Raw genomic sequence first — 9,631 nt, forward strand, 5'->3', positions numbered from 1 at the left:
TCATCTGTCTGCCTCATAATGACTATACCCCTCTTCAGCCATGAAGAAGTTAGAAGAGTCATCACCAAGATATCCCTCAAGATTGAGAGAAAATTATCAAAGGAGAGGGGGGAGTTGTAACCAAGAAGTTAGAATTTAAGTGATGATTATGGTTACTGAATCATAATATAGATGTTTTTTCTTTCTATCTTATAGAATAGCCAGATATTAATGCCTGAAATTACTGAAACTCAACTAGTGTCACCCTTGTTTATACTTGCTAGTCTCAGCCTTGTGTACACTTGCAATTGTAAAAACTTCACCCCCACTTGTTTAAAACTATAAAAACCTTGAAACCCCTAGATTTGGAGAGACAGATTTCCTGCTTTATGCCTAGCAATAAACTCTCTCTTTGAAAAAATAAAACATATACTCTATGAAAAAAAAGCCAATCTATTTTTGGTACATTGCATTCTTACACCATTAGCAAACTAAAACAGTACTTATAGTGTTGTTTGGGTTTAGAAAATAAATAATTTAAAATATTTGAAATTATAGGACCAGGGTTCATTATATAATATGTGCTCAAAGTTATTAGTGTTTTTGTTGGAAATTATGAGTTTTATACCATCTTTTGAAAACTCATTTCTTTATATTACTCAACAGCACTGACAAACCAAGAGCTCAAATTCTAACTCTGTTTCCATTACTTTTTCTTTTTAACATGGGAAACAAATGAGAAGAATGAAAGTGTCCAGTTTATTAGTTTTGGGTTTAATAAATGTCAATACCTGATATTCTCTGGAATATTGTTTTTTTTTCTTTGAATTTGGAGATTCTGCATTCATGTTCTTCAATGTTCTTGATCAAATGTTCTTGAAGCTCAATGTCTTGAGCATCAGACTTGGTTTAAAATTCTCTTGGCTTGTAATCACTCTGCTCCTGGGCTAGGTTTCATTGGCAGTGGTTGTTTAAAAAAACAATTGTTCATTTTAAAATAATCTCAAACTTATGGGACAGTTACAAAAATAATACAAACCCCATACAGAGAACTCCAACATAGCCCCACCCTCTGAATACCCAAATCCATCAGTTTTAACATTTTGCCACCTTTGTACTATCATTCTATCTATTAACATCTATCTATCTATCTACCTATCTGTTTCTCTGTCTCTATCATCTCTTTTCTGAACATCTGAGAGCAGGGTGCAAATACCATACTGCTTCAATATATAATACATCTATGTACATTTCCTACAAATAAGGATATTCATTTATGTAATCACCTTAAGTGCAGTTATCAAGTTCAAGAAATTTAGCATTGATTTAAAGTTTACATCCTATTTAAATTTTTTTCTGTATCAATAACCTTTGAGCCTGTTCTCCATTCATGGGTCCCATTCAGTGTCATGTATCACATTTAGTTGTCATTATCTCTTGATTTTCTTCATTTGTGGAAGCAACATATACAGCATAAGTGTTCCCATCCCAACACCTCCCATATATACCATTCAGTGGGATTAATCTTAGTCTCAATGTTGTAGTACACTCACCACCATCCATTATTAGCACTTACCCTTCACTGCAAAAAGAAATCCTACAGTTTGCCTTAACTCTCCATTGCCTTTTTTTTGAGGGGGTGGGGGTGCATGGTCTGGGACTTGAACCTGGGTCTCCTGCATGAAACTCATTGCCTTTTTTTTTTTCGCATGGGCAGGCACTGGAAATCAAACCCAGGTCTCTGGCATGGCAGGTGAAAACTGTGCCTGCTGAGACACTGTGGCCCACCTCTGTACTTTGTACTCTACTTTCTATCTCTAGCAGTCTGCATATCCTCTGATATTTTCTTTGTGGTTACATGGTGCTAAAATTTAACATCCTAAATCTATAACAAACTCTTTTGTGTTAATACGAACTTACCTTCAATAGTTTACACACATTAAATTCCTATACCCCTCCTTCCCCCACCTTTATGTAATTTTTGTCACAAATTATGTGTTTATACATTATAGGTCAACACCTACTGATTTATCATTACATTTTGTGCATTTGCCTTTTATATCCTGTAGGAAGTAAAAAGTGGAATTACAAACCAAAAATACAATAGTACTGGTATTTCTTTTTACCCATGTCATTATCTTTACTGGAAATCTTTATTTCTTCATGTAACTGCAGTTGATTGACTAGTGTCCTCTTCTTTCGATCTGCAGAACTCCCTTTATCATTTCTTGGAAGGCTGGTCTAGTGGTGATGAAGTCCTTAAGCTTCTATTTATCTGGAAATGTCTTAATCCTGCCCTCATTTTTGAAAGGCAGTTTGGCTGGATGTACCAATTCTGGGTTAGCAATTTTTGCTTTCAGCACTTTAAACATGTCTTACCACTGTTTTCTTTCCTCCATGGTTTCTGATGAAAAATTGGAACTTAGTCTTACTGAGGCTTCCTTATATATGACATGATGCTAATCTCTTTTTGACTTTGAGAATTCTCTCTTTATTTTTGGCATTTGATAGTTGATTATAACATGGTGTGATGTGGGCCTATTTGGGTTTATCCTATTTGGAGTTCTTTGAGCATCTTGGTTATGTATATTCATCTTTCATTAAATGTGGGAAGTTTATAGTTATTATTTTGAATATTTTTCCTGCTCCTTTTTCTCTTTCTTGTCCTTCTGGGTCTCCCACAATACATATATTGGTATGCTTAATGGTGTCCCCAGGTTTCTAAGGTTATGGTCACTTATTTCTTTCTTCCTTCTACTCTTGAATCTGGATGATTTCAAGTTCACTTAAAATTCTTTTGTCTGCCAGCGCAAATCTGCTGTTGAAACCCTTCAGGGAATTTTAAATATCTGTTACTGTGTTCTTCAGCTCCATTTGGTTCTTTTTCATAATTTCCATCCCTTTGTTGAGATTCTCTTGTACTCATGTATTATTTTACCGATTTCCTTTGGTTCTTTGTCCATGTTCTCCTTTAGCTCTTTGAACATATTTAGGGCTTTTTTTTTTTAATACTTTGTCTGAAGTGTCCCAGGTATGATCCTCCTCATTGATGGTTTCTAATGTTTTAGTAGTCTCCTTTGCCTGAAACATCAGTTCTTGTTTCTTTCTATGTTGTAATATTTTATTAAAACCTGGGCATTTTGATATTTTAATGTGTTATTGCTGGGATTTAGACTCTGAGGCATCTATCCCTTAAGGTGTATCCAACTAGTGCTATGACAGAGCATTACTTGACTGCCCAGAGCTAATATTAAATAAAGATAATGAAAAAAAGAAAACACATTTCCCAGTCTTTGCAGATTTACCTGTGCCAGTATGTTCCTTCAGAACTTAACCATATGAGTTGACGCCAAAGTATAGGGGCCTCCTATACATTACAGTCTTGTCTTGGGCATGCATATTTGGCTCTAGGAATTCCCCCATTTATCTGGAGACGAATGTCCCCTCTTCCTAGGAAACAGTTCCCTCATGGTCCTGGGCACTGTACTGTATCTCCTACAACAAGTAATCCCTTGTCCCAGGCAGCCACTTAATTACTCTCCCGTAGCATTTTGTAGGAGAGCTCTATGTGCTTCTTTCTATGCACAAAGTAAGTTCTGGGACAGTGAATTCCTCAGGCTATGCCCAGCCAGATTGGGCAGACATGCATTCTCCAAGTAGATACAGAATGGTTACTCTGTTCTCTGGAATCAGGACCAGACATCTGCACTGCGAGTATAGGCCCATACTGCATTGAGCTTGTAGGGGGCAGGAGAGTGCTCAGCCAGGCTTTTTTTTTTTTTTTTTTTGTATGCTGTATGGCAGGCATCACATTTCATTCTTTCTCCATGTGAGCATCCCCTTACTGCAGCACCATTTGCTGAATTTTTCTTTGTTAGTTTTTCATTTGTTTGTTTGCTTGTTTATTTGTTTGGGAAGTGCACGGGCCAGGAATTGAACCCAGGTCTCCCACATGGCAGGTGAGAATTCTACCACTGATCTACCCTTGCACACTCCAGCTAGGCTTTTAAGTAGACTTTTTCTTGATTCAGCATCACTCTCATAAAGTTCTTTAATTATTTTCTGGAGCTCTTTTTTTTTCCCATGGCCAGGCACGGGGAATCGAACCCAGGTCTCCAGCACGGCAGGTGAGAACTCTGCCTGCTGAGCCACCGTGGCCCGCCCTCTGGAGCTTTCTGAAAAAGATGTTTCTACCAGTTCTCACTGAGAAGATAGAGCCCCGAAGCTTCTTCCTTCTCCATCTTTACTGGGACAGAGCTGACTGGCAGTGCTTTTATGATCTCTCCCTATCCAAGGATAACTCTGAGGTGTGGAAGTCCATCTATGAGCCTCTGTGGACAAAGGTATCTCTTGCGGTGGACTTAGAGCTTTCTGGTTTGAAGTGGAATGATCTTTACACAGAATGTACCACTAACTTCCCCATAAAATAAACGTGAACTACCACTTTATCTGAGACATTTTGATATTCTCTTCTGCCTAGCTTGTAAACATATATCTCATATTTATTCTAAGTGCACCTACAATAAACATAATGTAAAGTGTGGAACTATATTCTCTGCCTGCACTAAGAATTTTAGAGAAGTAGCATTGGGACAAAATTTGGTCAGGTCCTGGCTTCAGAAGAAGAAGCATGTCTGAAATTAAAGGCTTAGAAGACAGCTGGATTTGTCACTATAAAATAAATTAAATATACTACTTAATTATTTAAAACAGTGCTTCCCAAGGCTGTTAAGACAAATTCTTGGAAATATAAATACATAAAGAAGTCAGTAAATAGATATTCCAAAACAGGCTATTCCTGACCCTTTAGGAAAAGGAGTTCTTAGATAAAACCAGTTTTTCTTATATCTGGTTGTACATCATAATTATCTGAGGATATTTTAAAAGTCTTATAATCATGCAACCGTTTTGTTTTGAGATATAATTTACATATATACAATGTGCTAGATCTTCAGTGTACAGTTGATAAGTTTGGATTATTCTTTATAATCATGTTACTACTACTGCCTAAAATAAAATAAAGAACATTTTTGTCTTGCCATAAGGTTAACTCTTTCCGTTCAATTCCCTTCTTGCCCAGAAACAACCACTTCTGACTTTTATCACTATTAATTAGTTTAACTTGTTTCTGTACCAGATGTACTAATTGGGTTTGGCTTTAACATAATGTTGGTGAAAGTCAATTACATTGTGAGTAGTTCATTTACATTTTCATTGCTCAGTAGTATTCTGTCATGTGAATGTACCACAACTTCTTTATCAGCCTCCGGTTGATGGACGTTGTATAGTTTCCGGTTTGGGACTATATTTTCCTAAGACTCTTACGAACATTCTGGTACAAATTTTTGTGGATATATGCCTTCATTTTTTTGAGTACCTACCTAGAAATGAAATTTCTGGCTAGTAGGAGAGATGCGTATTGTTTAATTGTATAAGAAAACCCCACACAGTGATCATACATTGTACACTCCACCCATCAATGTATCCATCTCTTGAGCAGCTTTTAAAAATTAGAGCTGTCTACACTCCCACCCCAGTCAGACAAATTATTTAAGACAGTTTGTGTTTTTTGATGCATTTTGTATACCTATGGTCTGTGAAGGCAAATATTTAATTGGCAATCTCAATAAAGACCCTGATGGTAATAATAAATATATGCATTCTAATGATTGCTCACTTCTCACACTTCAGGTTCTTTCCCATTCATTAGTTCATCAATCTTTTTTATTGTGATACATTTCATATATGGTAAAATTTACCTTTTAAAGGGTACAAGCCAGTGTTTTTTTTAGAATGTTCTCAAAATTATCACTACTATCTAAATCCAGAACATTTTTATCACCCATAAAAGAAACCCCATACCCATTAGCTGTCACTCCTCATTTCTTTCATTCTGCAAGCCCATGGCAATCACTAATCTACTTTCTGTTTCTATGAAATGTTTATTTTGGACATTTTGTATAAATGGAATCATACAATATGTGGCCTTGTCTGCCTGGCTTTTTTACTTAGCACATTGTTTTCAAGGTTTATCCGTGTGGTTGTATGTATTAGTACTTCATTTCCTTTAAATGTGTGAATAAAATTCCATTATATGAATATAACACATTTTGATTTTCTGTTCATCAATTGGTGGATATTTGTGTTGTTTTCACTTTTTGGCTATGACTAATAGTGTTGGTATGAACATTAATAAGCACCTTTTTGAGTAGACATATGTTTTCAGTTCTCTTGGGTATATACCCAGGAGTGGCATTGCTGCGTCATATGGTAATTCTATCTTTAACATTTTGAGGAACTGTCAGATGTTTTCTACCACAGCTGCACCATTTTACATTCCCACTAGTAATGTATTCGGATTCCAATTCTATCATATCCTTTCAAACACTTGTTACTAGCTGTCTTTTTAATTAAAACCATCCTAATGAGTATAAAGTAGTATCTCATGGTTTTGATTTGCATTTGTCTAGCAGCTAGTGCTTTTAGACACCTTTTCATGAGCTTCATTGAACATTTGTGTATCTTCTTTGGAGAAATAGCTATTCAAATCTTGCCCATTTTTAAAAATTGAGTTATTTATCACTGAGTTGTAACAGTTCCTTATGTATTCAGGATACAAGTTCCTGATTAGATGTATTTTTAATAGTTTTTCTTAGTCTGTGGATCATTTTCTCACTTTCTTATTATTGGCCATTGAAGAACAAGAGTTTTTAATCTTGATGAAGTCCAACTTATCTATTTTTATTTTGTTGTTCATGCTTTTGCTGTCATATTTAAGAAATTTTTGTTGAACCCATGGCCATAAGATTTATAGTTTCTTCTAAGAGTGTTAGTTCTTACATTTAGGTATTTGATCCACTTTGAGTTAATTTTTTATATGATATCAGGTACAGTCCAAGTATATTTGCTTGCTTTCCTCATTAAATTGTTTTGTCATCCTTGTTGAAAATTGGTTGACATAAACATAAGGGGTTATTTCTTGAATCTCAATTCTATTCATTGAACTATGTATCTTTATCTTAGTACAAAACTGTCTTGATTAGTAACTTTACAGTAATTTTTGAAATTGATACATATGACTTTGAAAAAGCAATTCTCCTCATTGTAAGACATAGCCCATGGAGAGGAGAATAGAACAGAGAACTCTAGGAATTGTCTAGGAATGGAGGTGACTTCTGCCCAACAGTCTGCAAGACACAAGGACCCTCAGTTGATGGATGCAAGGAAATGAGTGCTGTCAACAACCTAAGTGAATTTGGAAGCAGGTACAATCCTAGTCAAGACTCCAGATGAGAACTGTGAAACCTTGAAGAGGAATCAGAGAAAGTATGCACCACAGAAAATGTGTGCTAATGTGTACTGTTTCAAGCTGCTCAATTTGTGGTTACTTTTTACATACAAAGTGAAAATAATATAGTCTCCAGAGTTCCCACTCTCTGACATCCTCTTTCTGACCCTCTGTCAGACCTAAAAGTCTGACTGCCTCCTCTTGATACTCATAGACCCCCACATCTGACTTCCTTTATTGGAACTCTATAGCACTGTCTGGCCTTTGAATCTATGTCTGAATGCTCATTTCCTTTCATTCATATTCTTCATTAAGACATTGGTAACATTTTTTGCTTTTGCTATTTCAGAGTAAGTTCCACTGGAGTTTAGTTCAAGGTCAGCGTTTAGTTTAAGTTCCGTGTTTCAGTTTGCTAAAGCTGTCACAATGCAATATACTAGAAAAGGGTTAGCTTTTACAATGGGGATTTACTAGTTTGCACATTTATGGTTCTAAGGCCATGGAAAATGTCCAAATTAAGGCATCAAAAGAAAGATAACACCTCTGGAAAAAAAAAAAACTGCTGGCATCCAGTTTCCTCTCTTAGATAGCAAGGCGCATGCTGGCATCTTCTGGTCTTTTGCTCTCAGGATTTGTTGATTTCAGCTCCTGGTTCCAGTGGCCTCCTCTCTGAGCTTCTCTGGGTCATCTCTTAGTATCTGTAGGGCTTTTTACTCCGAGCTCTCTCTAAACTTCTCTGAGTGTCTCTCTCTAGGCTCTTTCTGAGCTTTTGCTGTCTTTTATCCTCTCAGAAAGAACTCCAGTAAAAGGATTAAGACCCACCTTGAATGAGGTGGGTCACATCTCATTTGAACTAACCTGACTAAAAGGTTCCACCTACAACAGGTCTGTGTCTGTAGGAATAGATGAAAAGAACATGGCTTTTTCTGGGGTCCATACACATAGAAACCAACACAGTCAGAAACTAAAATTTTCTTATCTTTGGTTTTCAGCATATCTGGATGATGCCTGGCACATAATATCTTCTCACAAATGATTGTTTAACAGAACAAAAAGTGAGTTCAATGAATCCACCTCTTTCTTCTCTCAAATGCCACTGCAGGGAGCCTCCCTTCCTTTTCCTTTCCCTCTGCTCTGGGATCTCTACCTTCCTGGTGTCTGAGTTTCCCTCATCCCTGTTCAACTTTTTCCCTATTTCGACTCACCCTATTGCCTTTACTATGAGTTTACTCAGAATCTCTGATGGTCAAAGTTTGAGGAGTAAAGGAGTATGTGTGTATGTGTGTGTGTCTGTATGTGTGTGTAGGGGGGGAGAGAGAGAGAGAGAGAAGAAGAGAGAGAGAGAGAGAGAGTGAGTCATGTCTACCCTATTGTTTTAGTTTCCCAGCTGCTAAAACTAATTTCAGAATGAGTTGATTAAAACAATGGGAATTTATTGGCTTACGGTTTTCAGACTAGGAGATTTTCAAATTGAGGTGTTCTCAAGGCAATGCTTTCTATTCAAAGACTGGCATTCTGGGGCTGGCTGCCTATGTCCTTGGACCTTGGCTTTTCCATCACATGGCAATGCACATGACAGTGCATTCTCTTTTCTCTTCTGGGTTCCATTGACTTCCAGCTTCTGGTCACTCCCCATGATTTCCTCTTTGTGGCCTACTCTATAAGGTCTCATAAATAGGATTAAGACTAATCCTGATTTAGTTTGCTGTTCTAGTTTGCTAGTTGCTGGAATGTGATATGCCAGAAATGGGATAGCTTTTTAAAAAGGGGAATTTGATAAGTTGCTAGTTTATAGTTCTAAGACCGAGCTAATGTCCCAATTAAAGCAAGTCTATAGAAATATCCAGTCAAAGGCATCCATGGAAAGATACCTTGTTCATGAAAGCCACTGAAGTTCAGGTCTCTCTCTTAAGTAAGAAGGCACATGGCGGACAGAGTCAGTTTTTCTCTCTCATCTGGAAGGGCACATGGTGAACCTGGAGTCATCTGTTACTTTCTCTCCTGGCTTCCTTTCATGAAGCTCCCCAGGAGGCATTTTCCTTCTTCATTTCCAAAGGTCATTGGCTGGTTCTCTCTGCTTCTCGCAGCTATGTTGTTTTTCTCTGCTCTTTCTAAATCTCTCATTCTCCAAAATGTTTCCTCTTTTATAGGACTACAGTAAACCAATCAAGATCCACCCAAATGGGTGGATACACATATCCCCTAATCCAGCTTAACAACCATTCTTGATTAGGTTACATATCCAGGAGAGGATCCAATTATATACAGTATTGAATATGGATTATTCTACCTCTACGAAATGGGATTTTGATTGAAACATGGCTTTTTAGGGTACATACATCCTTTCAAACCAGCACATTGGCC

The sequence above is a fragment of the Tamandua tetradactyla genome, chromosome 1 (genome assembly GCF_023851605.1).
Source record: "Tamandua tetradactyla isolate mTamTet1 chromosome 1, mTamTet1.pri, whole genome shotgun sequence".
In the NCBI taxonomy this organism is placed as follows: domain Eukaryota; kingdom Metazoa; phylum Chordata; class Mammalia; order Pilosa; family Myrmecophagidae; genus Tamandua; species Tamandua tetradactyla.